The sequence below is a fragment of the Lynx rufus genome, unplaced genomic scaffold (assembly GCF_022079265.1).
Source record: "Lynx rufus isolate CCGP_SWC_20201006 ecotype Redwood Valley unplaced genomic scaffold, mLynRuf1.p SCAF_9, whole genome shotgun sequence".
In the NCBI taxonomy this organism is placed as follows: domain Eukaryota; kingdom Metazoa; phylum Chordata; class Mammalia; order Carnivora; family Felidae; genus Lynx; species Lynx rufus.
The window spans coordinates 17,819,406-17,836,863 of NW_025814897.1; the positions used below are offsets into that span (position 1 = coordinate 17,819,406).

Genomic DNA, 17,458 nt, shown 5'->3' on the forward strand with positions numbered 1-17,458 from the left:
TGGAAGCAGCCTCCAGGCTCTGAGCTGTCAGCACAGAGCCAGACACAGGGCTCAAACTCATGAACCAGGAGATCAGGACCTGAGCCGAAGTCAGATGCTTAATTGACTGAGCCACCCAGACGCTGAGAGAGACAGAGAGAGGGAGGGAGAGAGAGAGAGAGAGAAAAATGAATCTTAAGCAGGCTCCATGCTCAGTGTGGAGCCCAACAGGAGGTTTCATCCCACGACTTTGGGATCACGACCCAAGCCGAAATCAAGAGTCAGACGCTCAACCGACTGAGCCACAGAGGTGCCCCAAGACACATACAGTTTAAAAGGATGGAAGCAGATATGCCATGCTAATATTAATCAAAGGAAAGCTATAGTGATACATTAATATCAGATAAAGTTGGGGCGCCTCGGTGGCTCAGTCGGTTAAGCGTCCGACTTCGGCTCAGGTCATGATCTCACGGTCCATGGGTTTGAGCCCCGCGTCGGGCTCTGTGCTGACAGCTCAGAGCCTGGAGCCTGCTTCGGATTCTGTATCTCCCTCTCTCTCTGCCCCTCCCCTGCTCATACTCTGTCTCTCTCTGTCTCAAAAATAAGTAAAAACATTAAAAAAAAATTTTAAAAATCAGATAAAGTAAATTTCAGAGCAAAAATATTAGGGATAAAAAAAGTCATTACATAATAATAAAAGCATCAAGTAAAAAAGAAGAGATAACAGTTCTAAACTTTTATGCACCTAATAACAGAGCTTGAAAGTTCATGAAAGAAAAACTGATATAACTTAAAGGACAAATAGACAAATCCACAATTGTTATCAGTGATTTCAGTATCCCTCAATAATTGAAAGAAGTAGACAGAAAATCAGCAAGGGTATAGATTCCTTAACACCATTGACCAATTTGATCAAATTGCATTTTATAGAACATTCTAGCCAATGACATAGTACACTTTTTTTTTCTTTTTCCCTTTTGGGCAAGTACACATGGAACATTTGCTAAGATAGATCATTATTATGGGCCACAAAGTAAGTTTCAGTAAATTAAAAGGATTCAAGTCCTATAAAGTATGCTTTCTGACCACAGTGGAATTAAATTACAAATCAATAAAAGAAAGATCTCTGGAAAATCCCCAAATATTTGGAAAGTAAACAACACACTTTTAAATTACCTATGTGTCAAAGAAGAAATCAGAAGGGAAATGGGGGCAACTGGGTGGCTCAGTCCGTTAAGCATCCAACTCTTGATTTTGGTTCAGGTCACAATCTCATGATTTGTGAGATTGAGCCCTGCGTTGGGCTCTGCGCTGACAGCATGGAGCCTTCTTGGGATACTCTCTCCCTCTCTCTCTGTTCCTCCTCTGTTTGCTTGCTGTCTCTCAAATAAATAAGCTTAAAAAAAGGGGGAAATAGGAAATTATTTTTTGCTAAATGAAAAAAAACCCCACAATTTATCAGAATTTGCAGGATGCCACTAAACCATTACTTTAAAAAGCATTAAACACCTATTAGAAAAGAAGAAAAGTCTAAAGTTGACTTCTTTTGTAAGAAACTAAAATAAGAAGAGAAAATTAAAAACAAAGTAAGCAGAAGCACATTAGGGAGGGCACTTGTTGAGAAGAGCACTGGGTGTTGTATATAAGTGATAAATCACTAAATTCTATTCCTGAAATCATTATTACACTATATGTTAACTAATTTGGATGTAAATTAAAAACAAAAAGAGGGGCGCCTGGGTGGCGCAGTCGGTTGAGCGTCCGACTTCAGCCAGGTCACGATCTCGCGGTCCGTGAGTTCGAGCCCCGCGTCGGGCTCTGGGCTGATGGCTCGGAGCCTGGAGCCTGTTTCCGATTCTGTGTCTCCCTCTCTCTCTGCCCCTCCCCCATTCATGCTCTGTCTCTCTCTGTCTCAAAAATAAATAAACGTTAAAAAAAAAAATTTAAAAAAAAAAAACAAAAAGAAAAATAAGCCAAAGTAAGAAGGAAAGAAATAATAAAGATCAGAGTAGGAGTCAATGAAGTAGAAACAGAAAAACAGTAGAGAAAATCAGTGAAAGCAAAAGCTGTTTCTTTTGAGAATATCAATAAAATTGTTAAACCTCTAGCCAGGCTGATGAAGAATAAAAGAGGGAAGACAAACATTACCATTCTCAGGAATAAAAGAGGTGACATCACTACAGATTCTACAGATATTAAAAGGATAATAAGGAGTGGGGGCTCCTGGGTGGCTCAGTCGGTTGAGTGTGTGACTCTTGATTTTGGCTCAGGTCATGATCCTAGAGTCATGAAATCAAGCCCCTCAACAGGCTCTGTGCTGAGCATGGAGCCTCCTTAAGACTCTCTCCCCCTCTCGCATGCTCACTCGCTCTCTAAAAAAAAAAAAAAAAAAAAAAAGGATATAAGGGAATATTATGAATACTTTTATGTCAGTAAGTTTAACAACTTAGATGAAATATGGTTTGGGATTTTAAAAAGTCTACCAATATACAAACATATGTAAGGTATAACTATGTATTATATATGCATACATATATATGAACATGTAAAATACATACATGTGTATGTGTGCAGATATACACACAGTTGTATGTATATACACACATATGTATACACATTTACACACATATATATAAACATATAAAATGAACAATATATTATAACCGAGTGGAGTTTATCCTCTGAGTACAGAGTAGATGGAAGCTAATTTTCTCATTGTCACATAAGGGAGTCAAGCAAGGAGGGAAGATGAATGAACCTTGTACTGGATTAGAATTATAGACATCAGTATGAACTCATGTTTAGCTTAATATATACATCAAGATGGATAGATACTGAGGCAAGTTTTGATTTTCTAGTTCTGTCTGCTGAGGAAGCATAGAAATAACAGGAAGCACACCTAGAACCCAGATCTTGGTTTCTAACTACCAATCCCCAGTAAATAGCTCATTGGAGAAATGGTTGATTCCAAGGCTGGATTAGGGGAAATAAAAGAGGAGTCTAGAGCACCTTATAGTGCCAGAAGCAAGGAAATGCTCCAAAAAACAAAAGGCTGAGCTTAGATGACTCAGTTGAGTCTGTTCAGCTCAGGTCATGATCTCATGGTTCGTGACTTCGAGCCCCACATCAGGTGCTGTGCTGACAGCTTGGAGCCTGCTTGGGATTCTGTCTCCCTCTCTCTCTCTCTCTGCTCCTTCCCCACTCGCCTTGTCTCTGTCTCTCTTTCAAAAACAAATAAACATTAAAAAAAAAAAACTGGGGACATGCCAAAAGGAAACAGGTACCGACCTGAAATACCTGTGAATGGCTTAAGTTGAAACCGTTTGAGCAGGAAAATAAGTAATGTATTGGATTAGAATTCCAAGTATAAAATAATACATATGAGTTCAGTATTGACATAAATGATTGCATAAATAAGAAAACAGAAATACTCCTTACGGAAGAATTCCAAATAGCATGTGTACATTCTCCTTTATCCAGGAGATGGAGCTTAATCTTCCTAACCCCTAGTATTGGTTGGATTTAGTGACCTGCTTTTAAAGAATAGAGTATGAAAAGTGCAAAAATGTAACTTTACAGGGAGAAGTCTGGTAAACCCTACCTTGACCAAATGATCACGGTTAACATGATTACATGATTACAAGGGACAAGTCCAGTTGTACACCCCCTGATGTGTGATAAGAAGGGAACTTCACTTCTGTGGTATCCCAGAAATAGACCTACATCTATACGGACAACTGATTTTTATTTTTATTTTGTTATTTTTTTTAAATTTTCTTTTAATGTTTATTTATTTTTGAGACAGAGACAGAGCATGAACAGGGGAGGGTCAGAGAGAGAGGGAGACACAGAATCTGAAACAGGCTCCAGGCTCTGAGCTGTCAGCACAAAGCCCGATGCGGGGCTCAAACTCATGGACCGCGAAATCATGACCTGAGCCGAAGTCGGACGCTCAACCGACTGAGCCACCCAGGCGCCCCGGGACAACTGATTTTTAACAAAAGTGCAAAGGCAATTTAGTGGAGAAAGGATGGTCTTTTCAACAATTGATGCTGGAACAGTGGGATATTCATATATAAAAAAAGTAAATTTTTATCCATACCTCACACCTTATACCAAGATTATTGCAAAATATGTCAAAAGACCTGAAAGTAAACTGGAAAGTTCTCAAACTTCTACAAGCAAATATAGGAGAAAATCTCTGTGACTTTGAGTTAGTCAAAGACTTCTTAGATATGACACCCAAAGCATGTGCAGTGATCCTGTTTCTAAATGAGGTCATATATTCACAGGTACTAGGGATCAGGACTTCAGTGTTTTGGTTTTTTAATAATTTTTAAAAGTTTATTCATTTTTGAGAGAGACAGGAGGTGAGCAGGGGAGGGGCAGAGAGACACAGGGAGACAGACACACAATCCAAAGCAGGCTCCAGGCTCAGCTGTCAGCACAGAGCCCGATACAGGGCTCAAACCCATGAACTGTGAGATGATCTGAGCCAAAGTCGGACACTTAATCTACTGAGCCACCCGAGTGCGCCTTCAGTGTACCTTTGTGGGGAGATACAATTCAACCTATAACAAGTGTGGTAGTGCCCAGTTTAGGGGTTGCTTTCACGTTTAATGCAGGGGAACTGATAATCTCTGTATGCACTTATGTGCAGTTCCCACACTGCATAAGTAATGCATCTTCCTCATCTATGTTTACTTGTTTTTCAAATGTAACTCTGGTATTATAATTAGAAAATATAAATACAGCTTTTTGGTATTTATTCAATTTGTGGCTTTTATATGGTTCCTCTGTTTTGTTTTCACTTTTAACAGAAAGAATCTCCTTCGTCTATTAGAAAAATTTTGTCAACTTGAACACCAATGTAATGTTACTCTGGCCCTTTGTCTTACAAGGTCTGTTCCCAAAATGTCTCCTTTATTAGCTTCTTGCTGCTGTGTCTTTCCATAAGGGTTAGGCATGAGTCCATGGGATTGAGCTAAAGGAATAGTGTGTCCTCTCTTTTCTCTTTACCTGGCACACACACAAACTCCTCTTCAAGTCTAAACTCCCATGCGGATTCTTTACTATAGATAAATTCATCCTAAGGAAGAAATCAAGAGGGAGTGCCTAATTTGAGTTACAAGGTTATTTGTTACAACAATGCCTGTTATACTGAAAAAAATGGGCCTAGTCCAAATATTTACAAAAGATAATTGGTTAAATTGAATAGCCTATCTCAAAGCACTCTGTAGCTATCAGGAATTATTTATTTAGAGATCTCTTTCTCAAATCTTTATCTTACTTGGAAGCTCAGCATATAAAATAAATAAAAGCTAAGCAGCTCTGATGTGCAGGGAACCTAAAACTCCCTCCCATCTACCCACTTGTGCTCTCTGCTGGACGCCTTTTGAACCCTTAAGGTTGTGTGCAGCACAATTTAAAATCAGTGCTGTAGTGAAATATTTAATGATGTAAAATTATGTCAATGTTTCATTAGTTAAAAAGTCTACCAAACAGTATGTCCTATATGCTGTAATTGTTACAAAAAGAAACTTTTACACTGTAGCTATACTATATACAAATAGAGAAGTCTGTATTTTTAGTAAAGTTGGGGGAAGTATTCATAAAAATACTGGGTATTGAACTCTTGGGTGATTTTTATTTTCTATTTTGTCTTTTTAGTTTTTAAAACTTTTGTGCATATATTTTTTGGGGAATAAAGAGGATATTTCTTCATGTTGAAAAGTAGAAAACTATTGCTTTCTAGGAAACTTTACACTTTTGGAAAGATAACAGTCTAATTCTTCAGTCCCTTGAGAGAGAGGAGTTCTCTTGAAAATGTTAGAAAAATACTATTGGTAACATAGATCTATTTAGAAATTAATGTCAGTAGTCTTACCTGTTGAAAGTGTGTTAGGATAAGTCACATTTTTAGTATCTAAAGAAGAAAATAGAACTAAATGTCAGTGAATTAAAAATGATTCCCAGATCTGGAGTGATGTAAGAACCATGTCAAAATATTTAAAACACACTTTCCCTCCAACTTTCCAAATTCAGTGTTGTGGTGAGCCATGTTACTGATAAGACTGTATACCCTCTACTCTAACTCCATAGTTTTGGGCCAAGAAAAACTCTTGTAGAAGAAGATGTGAGATAGCCTGCATATAACTAATTTTCTCACCTTTCCCTCTCAGAATCAGAGGTCTTTTTTTCCTTTGTGCCGGTTTGAAAGTTTGGGGTATTCAGATTTGTCATAGAAAATGTGGTTTCTTGATAGACTAAGTGGATGGCTAAGGGGAATTGAAGAATTGGTAATATTTGATGCCAGAACCAAAGCATTTATGAAGAGAAGTCTCTAGTTAAAAACCAAAAATTGCATTATAACATTCATTGTATACATAACTGGTAAAAGTGTTTTTAATGAAAAAAAATTTCCTTAGAAGAAAATAAGACATTTTTATGAAGGTGGGATGTGTGTTATATAGAAGATTTAATTGTAATGATATTGGCTATGATCAGTTTTTTTAGTAGTCTTATCTTTACTGATATTTTATATTCATATATCCTGTAAGTTTTATTTATTTATGGAATTATTTCACCAACTAAGGAGTGTGACATATAAATGTAATGATATGTAATCAAATGCTTACTCATAATGCATTTCTTAAATAATTGTAACAATTATAAGTAGAAAGCATGGAACGTCCTTAATCCTTATCCTCTTAGAGTTCTTCCTGCAAAGTATATGAGGTTTTTATTTCTTTGTAAGAAATAGGTCTATGTTGGTTTGGTTCAAAGAAATTGTGCACATTTTTAGAGTATATGGGTGCTAAGTTTATACTTTTCTCATTCCCTGTGTTTCCTTGTGCTGTGACTTTTGGGGGGGTAAATCCTTGTTTATTCAGCTTTGTGGTATAGATATGATATGAATTAGCTTTCTTTGTAGTCAAGGAATGAGTGCATACCAAGTACAATAGCTGAAGGTACGCAGAGATCATGACTAATACTCTGTGATTTGGGTGTCAGTGTAAATCCTGACTGGTTTTCCTTCTCCTAAAAGATTCCTATTATACTTGTGTTGGCACTTGCTAAGAAATGTTTAGGAAAATTTAAGAGAAATCTATTATAATTTGCTTTTTTGTTGAATTGGTATTCCTTGCTACAAACTGCTGTTTTTATGGATGTTTCAGACTTTTTCTTTAATAAAAATGGCCAACTGCAAATATGTCATATATGTGCTTTAAAGTGATACAGAAGAATTTGTATTTTGAGTGGAACTTTTTTATGTACTAGACAATATGTTATTTGACACATTATTTTATATTTTAATTTTACATTTTCATAAAATTCTCCAGTTCACATTGATGGTGGAGTTTGTCTCAATGACACCTCAATATAAAAGGTAAAAGCTAAGACTTTCTGCTTTTTCAGAAGTACAATTGTGACCTTTGGCAAATCTACACAAAGCAGTTTGTCCTAACAAATTTTGCACAGTTCTCTCTTCAGTTTACAAAATTTGAACATTCAATCTTAATGTATTTCATGTAAAATCTTGTTCGGAAACATGCCTATCCTAGATTAAGAGGACATTTTTTTCCTCTTATTTTTATTATGCTCACAAACATATTCTGATTCTTTTTTTTTAATTATTTTTTTAAATGTTTTTATTTATTTTTGAGACAGAGAGAGACAGAGCATGCATGAGCAGGGGAGGGGCAGAGAGAGAGGGAGATACAGAATCCGAAGCAGGCTCCAGGCTCTGAGCTGTCAGCACAGAGCCTCACGCAAGGCTCAAACCCACAGACCATGAGATCGTGACCGGAGCTGAAGTTGGACGCTTAACTGACTGAGCCACCCAGGCGCCCCAAACATATTCTGATTCTTGAAGTGTGTCTGCATTGCTATGAACTGTCCTCTTTGAACTGCTTTTGCTGCATGTCAGTTGTCTTTTTTTTAATTTTAATTTTTAATATTTATTTATTTTTGAGAGAGAGAGAGAGAACAGGGGAGGGGCAGAGAGAGAGAGAGAGAGAGAGAGAGAGAGAGAGAGAGAGAGAGAATATCCCAAGCAGGCTCTGTGCCTTCAGCACAGAGCCCAATGCAGGGCTTGAACCCATGAACTGCGAGATCATGACCTGAGACGACACTGGGCGTCTGACACTTAACCGGTGGAGGCACCCAGGTGCCCATTTTCAGTTGTGTTTAGGCATTTTTTTTTATTTCTTAGATTTCTCTGATATCCCTGTGATTGTTCAGTAGCATGTTGTTTATTTCCACATTTTTGTGGTTTTTCCAGTTTTCTTCTTTTTTTTTTTTAATTTTTTTTTTCAACGTTTATTTTTGGGACAGAGAGAGACAGAGCATGAACGGGGGAGGGGCAGAGAGAGAGGGAGACACAGAATCGGAAACAGGCTCCAGGCTCCGAGCCATCAGCCCAGAGCCTGACATGGGGCTCGAACTCCCGGACCGCGAGATCGTGACCTGGCTGAAGTCGGACGCTTAACCGACTGCGCCACCCAGGCACCCCCCCAGTTTTCTTCTTAAAATTGATTTCTAGTTTCATACATACCATTGTGGTCAGACTAGGTGCTTGATAGGATTTCAGTCTTCTTTAATTTATTGAGACTTGTTTTGTGGCTTAACATGTGATCTGTCCTGGAAAATATTCCATGTGCACTTGAGAAGAATGTGTATTCTGTTGCTTTTGGATAGAATGTTCCATATATATCTGTTAAGGACATCTGGTCTAATGTGTTGTTTTAGTTCAGTTTTTTCTTGTTGATTTTCTGTGTGGATGATTCATCTATTGATACCTACTATTATTGTATTGTTATCAGTTTATTCCTCTAGGTCCATTAATATTTATTTATTATGGTACTCCTATTGTGGGTGCATATTTATTTAAAAACGTTATATCTTCTTGCTGGATTGACCTCTTTATCATTGTGTAATGCCTTTCTTTTTATTAAAGTCTTTGTTTTAAAGTTTATTTTGTCTAGTAAAAGCATAGCTACATCAGCTTTCTTTTCAGTTCATACTTGCATGGACTATCTTTTTCCCTACCTTTAATTTCAGTTTCTGTGTTACTTCTGAAATTAGTCTCTTTTAGGCACCATATATAGGAGTCTTTTTTTTTAATCCATTCAACTATAATGTACGTTTTGGTTGGAGAATTTAGTCCATTTACATTTATAAAGTAATTATTGGTAGGTATGTACTTATTGCCATTTTGTTAATTGTTTTCTGGCTGTCTTTGTAGTTCCTCTCTGTTCCTCTCTTCTTTCTCTCTGCCCTGTGGTTTGATAACCTTATTTCGTTTATGTACAGGTTTTTCTTCATTTTTTTGTGTGTATTTACTATAAGTTTTTGCTCTGTGGTTACTGTAAAGTTCACAAATAGCATCTTTATTTATATAATAGTCTGTTTTAAGTTGATGGCAACTTAAATTTGAACACATTCCAAAACTACATTTTTATCCCCCCCACATTTTGTTTTTGATGTCATATTTCATAGGTTTTTATTTTAGGTGTCCCTTAACTCATTATTGTAGTTATAGATATTTTTATTACTTTTGTCTTTTGGCCTTCATACTAGCTTTATAAGTGATTAATTCACCACCTTTACTGTATATATTACCTTTCCCAGTGAGATTTTTTACTTTCATGTGTTTTCTTGTCATTAATTAGTGTTATTGTTTTTCACCTTAAAGAAGTTCTTTTAACTTTTTTTTTTTTTTTTTTTTGGTAAGGATAGTTTAGTGGTGATGAACTCCTTTAGCTTTTGCTTATCTGAAAAATTCTTAGTTCTTCTGTTTTGAATGATAACCTTGCCAGGTAGAGTATCCTCCTCCCACTCCCCCACCCCCCAGGTTGGGTTTTCTTGGTTGGAAGTTTTTTTCTTTTAGTACTTTAAATATGTCATGTCATTCCCTTCTGGCCTGCAAATTTTCTGCTGAAAATTCTGCTGATAGCCTTACCGGTTTCCTTTGTACATAACAAATTGTTTCTCTCTTGCTGCTTTTAAGGTTCTCTCTTTATCTTTATTTTTATTTATTTATGTTTTTGAGAGTGAAGAACAAAAGAGGGGGGAAGGGCAAAGGGAGAGGGAGAGCCTCTCTCCCTCTAGTGTGGAGCCTGCTGTGGGGCTCGATCTCCAACTGTGAGATCATGACCTGAGCTGAAATCAAGAGTCAGATGCTTGATCCACAGAGCCACCCATGCACCCGGCTCTTTATCTTTAACTTCTGTTGTTTTAATTGTAATATTGCTTTGTGTGGATTTCTTTGGGTTTGTTTTGTTTAGAACTCTGGGCTTCTTGGACCTGGATGTCTGTTTCCTACCCCAGATTAAGGAAGTTTTCAGCCATTATTTCTTCAAATAAGTTTTCTGCTCCTTTGCCTCTCGCTTTTCCTTCTGGGACTCCTATAGTGGGGGTGTTATTACGCTTGATGTTATCCCATCTGCCCTTTCACGTATCTTCATTCCCTAAAGTTTCATTTTCTCTTTTGTTTTTCTTTCTCTTCGCTGCTCTGTTTGGGTGGGTTCTGTTGCTTTGTGTTCTAGCTCACAGATTGTTCTTCTGCTTCATCCAGGGTGCTGTTGAACCCCTCCAGTGTATTTTTTAGTTCAGTTCTTGCATTCTTCAGCTCTGTGACTTTTTTTTGGTACCTCCTTTTATTTTCTTTCTCTTTGTTGATGTTCTCACTGTGTTCATCTTTTCTTCTCCCAAGTTTCGTGATCATCTTTATGACCATTACTTTGAACTCTTTATCAGGTAGATTACGTATCTGTGTTTCATAAAGATCTTTTTCTGAAGTTTTTGTCTTGTACTTTTGTTTGCAACCCATTCCTGTCTCCTTGTTTTGCCGGAGTTTCTGAGTTCGTTTCTATATATTAGGCAAAATGGCTACATCTCCTAGTATTGATGGAGTGGCCTTCTGTAGGAGATGACCCGGAGGCCCAGAAGTGCATTCCCCTTGGTCACCAGAGCCAGGCTCTCAAAGGGCATCCCCTGTGTGTTCTGTACATGCCTGCTGGTTGTGGTGGAGCTATGGCTATGGCATTGGAGGTGGTGAAGGAGATGTTTGCCTGGCTGTGGCATGGTTGGGCACTGAAGAGGGGGTACCAACCTCCACTAGCAGGCTAGAGGGAGATTATAAAAACGGTGCCCGCCAGTACCAGCCTTAGCACAATAGAATGTGATCACAAAAATGGCACCTGCCAACACTCTGTTCTTGGAGAGAGAACCATCAGGTGCCGTCTTCTCTGGAAGTTGCTTTAAGATGAGTAATTCGGTCTCCTTTACATGTGGTCTAGGAACTTTTCAAACTGCTGCTTTTGTGCTCGGTCTCGAGGTGAGTGAGTCTGCCTGCAAGACCTTTAAGAGTGTTTTAATTTTTTTTTAATTACCTACATTTCTATGGTTCTCCTGGATGTAATCTTAGTTGATACAAAGTTCTGAGGGCTTGTCTTTCTGGTGCAGGGCCCACAGGTTGGGGTGCCTGATGTGGGGCACAAACCCCTCACCCTTCTGGAAAAAGTTCCATATTTTTTGAGGTCCCTCCCAATTGTGGGTCATTGCTCCTGGGGTGGCATTTCGGCAAGAGCATGTCTGTCTCTGCCTCCCTTACCTGTCTCAGCGTGGCCCTTTTATCTTTTGTTGTAGAGGCACTGTTCATCTAGTTTTCACAGAACTTTTTCGGAGGAAATTCTTCCATTTTAGCTGTTGAATTTTGTGTCCATGGGAGGAGGTGAGTTTAGGATCTTCAGGCACTGCCGTCTTGAACCACTTCTCCAAACAAATTCTGAAATAGGGAATCGTGAAACAAGATTGAGATTTTAATCACTATCAAATGAAAATTATGTATCGTCATTATTTTAGAAATCATGAGATTATTCTGTTGAGTCCAGTTTATTGTTTATATAAGCCCAGATCCATATAATCATGGATTTGATGGTTTGACTGATGTTGAATGGGATGCAAATAACTAAATAGTTTGAGGTTCTCATACTTTTTTCTGGCAGTTCTCTTTGTTTTTTGAAGTGAGTAATTTGAAGTCTAAAAAGACACTGTATAAGTTAGTGGTGATACTCATGATTTCAAAGGAAAGTTATTTAGAAACCTTACAGGAAATATTTGCAAAAGTGATACTATTCCAGATTATCAATGAGTAAATGAGAGCCTGTAATAAATAAGCTGTTACATTAATTGTGAACTACTTTTCTCAGTTCTGAAACAACCAGTGTCCAGCTTACAATATCTGACAGAGGCAATTAAGATAATTCAGAATTTACTGTTTGATTTGTCAAAGTACGTCCAGGAAAGAAGAGCCACTTACTGAGGGTCGTCATGTGTTTCAAGTTCTTCAGTAACAGTGACAGTATACCAAACCATATTTAAGAAGTTAGCTTGAGGGGCGCCTGGGTGGCGCAGTCGGTTAAGCGTCCGACTTCAGCCAGGACACGATCTCGCGATCCGTGAGTTCGAGCCCCGCGTCAGGCTCTGGGCTGACGGCTCAGAGCCTGGAGCCTGTTTCCGATTCTGTGTCTCCCTCTCTCTCTGCCCCTCCCCCGTTCATGCTCTGTCTCTCTCTGTCCCAAAAATAAATAAAAAACGTTGAAAAAAAAAAATTAAAAAAAAAAAAAAAAAAAAAAAAAAAAAAGAAGTTAGCTTGAGATCTTACATTACATTTCAGTGAATTGTTTTTGGATTTTACACCAGAACTGAGCTCCTTGGTCCTTGTCATTTTGTGGTTTTGTATTGCAAGGTCCAGGGGTTTAAAACTAATAACACCATGAAAAATTCTCCATGAGTCATCCTGTCAGCTGTAGCTTCTGTCTGAGTCTTTCTGATGTAACTAATGTTTTATTGCCAGCTCAGCTAACAACTTTTCATGCTTTGGATCTATATCCTAATAAAAAGGTACAATGGCAGGTCATTTTCAGACTTTTATTTTTTTGTTCTTTCCATAATTTTTAGTTCTTTTAGTGACTTTCAGCCAGGCCAGTTATAAATTGTAGGTGGTGACAGGACCTACGACTGGTGTTTTTTTGAAGGGGGAGGAGTGGTAGTGGTCATTACTACTTTTGGTTCTATGAATCTGACTGTCCAGAGATCTAAAGCTCGAATTAACAGTTTAGCTAAAGTCAGCAGTATGTTCTAAATCCCTATACTTATGGGTACTTATGGGTACAGATGCCCTTTTAGCTGTTTTGTTTGTTATTTTGTGAAAAATGATGTAATAGTAGAGCTAGCTGGTTCATATTCACGTTGGAGTAATTTCAAATTTAAGTGTTGTACTTTAGGCTATTGAAATTATTTTGTAGAAACAGAGAAGTAAAAAACCTAATTTATATCCAGGATACGGGATGCCTTAATCATTTTGATATTTTAAAGGAGATGTGGAAATAATGCACTCTCTTGCTAAGAAGTGACAGGTATGGTCAGCACAATTTCACAGCCTTAAAAAAAAAAATCACTGACCCTACTTGCCATGAAAATTAAAAGTTTTGGTTGTAACCTGATCTTTTCTTTTACCCTGCAGCATCTGGGAAGTTTGTTAACTTGAGTATTGACGTTAATTTTATATAATATGGCTTGGCACGTTAAACCTATGGTTTCATCATTGGCTTTGGATTTTGCATTTCTGTGGATTTTGCTGAACTGAAAGCCTATTTGAATATTGTTAGTCTTTAAGTTTATTTTTCTCCTCTACTTAATTTGTAGTTATGTCTCTAAAGTTCAGATTTTATTTGCATTTTAACTAATAGCTAATAATCATTAAGTGGTTATTCTGTGCTAGGCAGTGCTTCTCATTTAATGTTCCTCATTTTCTAATCTAATCCTCAAAACAAATTTGTAAGGTAGGTAGTAGTATTATCATTATTTTACAGATGATTGTTAGAGAGGTTAAGCAACTTGCCCAAGTGCAAGCGCCTTTTCAAACTAGAATGTGAACCTTGTTCTTTGTTTTCTGAGACATCCCTGTTCCTGAGGCCTTGAGATCACACGTGATTTTCATTGCCTATAACTGTATTGGAACACTGTATTTTTTGTATTGATATTTGCCATCATTTTATGAGGATTGAGCCTTAGAATTATCTTAGCTGTAACCTATTTTGCAGAGTTCTTTGTCTAGAAACTCTCCTCACTGGCATGAATTCCAATAAACTAGTGCTATATGTCGTGGATTCCAAGGTACACAGGCTTTTCACCCTGCATTTTAACATTGCTAAAGTCAGGATGTATCTTACAATGGAATTTTTTGGAATTCTAAATTTAGTAGCTAACATTGTTTGCTAATGAAAACTTGACCACAATCCAACAATGTAGGTAAAATATCCTTAACTTTATTCTCCCCATTTCAATCATCCCTTATTAAGAACCATCCAGAGTCCTAAATTCTTCATCATTACTAACCCCAAGAAAAAAATATCTACCTTGAAGGAGAGAGAGGGTAGGAATTAAGGTTTGAGTGTGATAATCTCTATTTTTTCTTTTGGGACATTTCTCATAGGAACAGTGTCAAAGGCTAGCTCTTTTCTCACAAAAATCAAAAAAGGAAAAATGACTTCTTATAGGCTCTTCATTATAAGCAAATATGTGAAAACACAAAGTTTGGCGGCCCTTTCCAATTCTTTTTTCATCTACAACAAATTCTGTTTAACAAACTTAAAGGAATATCCCAGTTAGAAAATTATGTATGTGTGTATATATATTATATACTTAAATATGTGTATGTATATATGTATAGTTAACCTGGCTATAATTAGAAGTTTTACTAGAATAAATATTTAGTTAGGGTTTATTTAATTATCAAATCATAACTCCCTTTATACTGTAATAACACATGGGTGGAGTGCGAAAATAAAAACTTTGGGGAGGCCTCTATGTGTTGCTACCTGGGGCTTTAATATTAGAGCTCAGAACTTGTAAGAAAGGCATCCCGGACACTTGGGTGACCCAGTTGGTTAACCATCCTTCTCTTGATCTTGGCTCAGGTCATTATCTCACAGGTTCGTGAGTTTGAGCCCTGCATTGGGCTCCTCGCACTGACAGTGCAGAGCCTGCTTGGGATTATCTCTCTCTCCTTCTCTCTCTGCCCCTCCTGCACATGCTCTCTCTCTCAAAATAAATGAATAAACTTAAAAAAACTGGCATCCTGGGGCACCTGGGTGGTTCAGTAGGTTAAGTGTCCGACTTCAGCTCAGGTCATGGTCTCGTGGTCCATTGGTTCCAGCCCCACTTTGGGCTCTGTGCTGACAGCTTGGAGCCTGGAGCCTGCTTTGGATTCTGCATCTCCCTCTCTCTCTGCCTGTCCCCCAGTTGTGCTCTGTCTGACTGTCTCTCTCTCTCTCTCTTTCTCTCTCAAAAATAAATAAACGTTAAAAAAAAAAAGAAAGAAAGGCATCCCGAAGTCAAGTGAGTCAATGTAATTATAAGCTTGAGGCCCTTGGTTAGGATTTGTGGCGTATGAGTGTGCTTGCTATATAGGTTATCAAAAGTAAGGGCATCTAGTTGCCTTATCCCAGTGGCTCAAATTTTGACAACACTTTCCTTTTTATTTATTTATTTATTTTTTAAGTTTATTTATTTGTTTTGAGAAAGAGAGCACATGCACAATTGGGGGTGGGGGGGGAGAGAGAGAGAGAGAGAGAAAGAGAGAGAGAGAGAGAGAGAGAGAGAGAGAGAGAATCCTAAGGAGGCTCTGCACTGTCAGCACAGAGCCTGATGTGTGGCTCAAACTCATGAACTGAGTCATGACCTGAGCTGAAATCAAGAGTCAGAAACTTAACCACCTGAGCCACCCAGGCACCCCAGTTTCCTTTTTAAATTATGGTTCTCCATATTAGTACTTGGACTTTGTCTTACATCTGGAAGAATACATATACGTGTATGTAAATAAGCACAAACATGTTCATTGTTGGCTAAATGCCCAAGTCATCAATATGGTGTTTTCAAAAGCCAGGTACAGTTTGATTAAGTACATTAATATAATGACTTCATTCAACTATAGCTCTTTTACATAAATATCAAACTAGAGGAGATTGTCAGTTTTATGCTTGGGTTACAGAATGGACAAGGACTTGAAAATAGAGGATTTTGTGCGGAACCGTTTCATCAGCCTGGTGTCGGGCTAACTGCAATTTAGTGATTAGAGAAAAATTATTGTGATTTAAAAATTTTTGTTCTTCATCTGTGCTTTAAGAATTTAGTAAGTAGATTGTGGTAAGCAAATTTTCCTGTACAGTAGTCCTTGTTCATCTTTTCATTCCATTTTTATCTTCTTTCCCCTCCTCTTCCATTCCCTCGTAAGAGAAAACCGCTCAGGAAGCTGGTTTTCAATCAGTAGTCTGGGAACTTCCGGGATTCTTTACCAGAATCTCCCTGGATGTTGCAGTCAGCCCCTGACGCAAGTGGCCATTGTTTTGGGGTAGGAGTTTCTGTAATGGCTATCAGGAAGAGTGGCTGAGGTTGCTAACTGCAGGTATTATCCTTTGCAGAAACTCAGCTGGGAATTCTTTCCTGCCAACTTTTATATTTGTTTCCGAATTAAAAAACATTCCCACCTCCCCACTTCCCCAACAAGTAGGGATGGACTTCTTAGGAACTATTTCTAAAAGTTTGATAATCGTTTGTAATTGGTACATTCAGTAGAGCAATGTGCTCTTTACCCCAGAACCCCTTTTCCCTGACTTTGTTGTGAGTTAACATGCACTTATCACGGAAGTTTTTAGATTCTTTGTCTTTTTCTTTGGATCAATTTTGGCTTATGTAGGAGTTAAAGAAAATTGTAATTAAACTTTTATGTTAGAGAGTTTTTTCTTTTTTTAACTAAACTATCTCCATGACAAAAGTCATTCGAATGTCATTGTTTTGTTTTTTTTCTTACTGTGTTTACTAATAACCTTTTTTAAAGAAACATTTTATGGCTATTCTTAAGAAAGCCTGTTTTTATTACGCAGGCTAAATAATCTTTACATAAAATGCCATAGGTTGAGGTGATTTCTGAAAGGACAGACCTGAAAAGGAGAATGGGAAGAAATTTGGGAACACTTAGAGACTTAGTGTTTATATGTAACATCAAATTCTTATCAGGAAGCCCCAGTAATGTTTCTTTAAAAAAGACAACCAGGAGGAAATGCAGTATTCTTTATAGCTTATAGAACTGCAAGAAGAAAAGATGTAACCTTTGTTTTCTACTTTTGGAACATATTCTTAATAACTGATAATCCTGCGATGGTATTTTCTCTAGATTTCTGTTCTAAATGCCAAACGTAAATAAACAAGAATTGTGATTTGATTATGATCAAAGGGTAGTAGATGCAGATGAACAGAGCAGTAATCAGCACCCAGATATCTTGTGGGGGTTGGGGAGGGGGTGACGGAAGGGAGGAAACTTTCTCTGCCAGGGAAACGAGGTAGAATATTTTAACGGTAAGATATTTCTCTTTACCTCAGTCTTTTTAACCTGTAAAATGGAAATAATAAT

At 37.6% G+C, this 17,458-nt stretch overlaps 1 protein-coding gene across 4 annotated transcripts in view; it reads left to right on the top strand.

Moving 5' to 3' along the window:
- The window catches only part of ARHGEF12 (Rho guanine nucleotide exchange factor 12), a 148,331-nt gene that overhangs the window by 55,407 nt on the left and 75,466 nt on the right, over window positions 1-17,458 (top strand). The gene's annotated exons all lie outside the window — the stretch shown is intronic.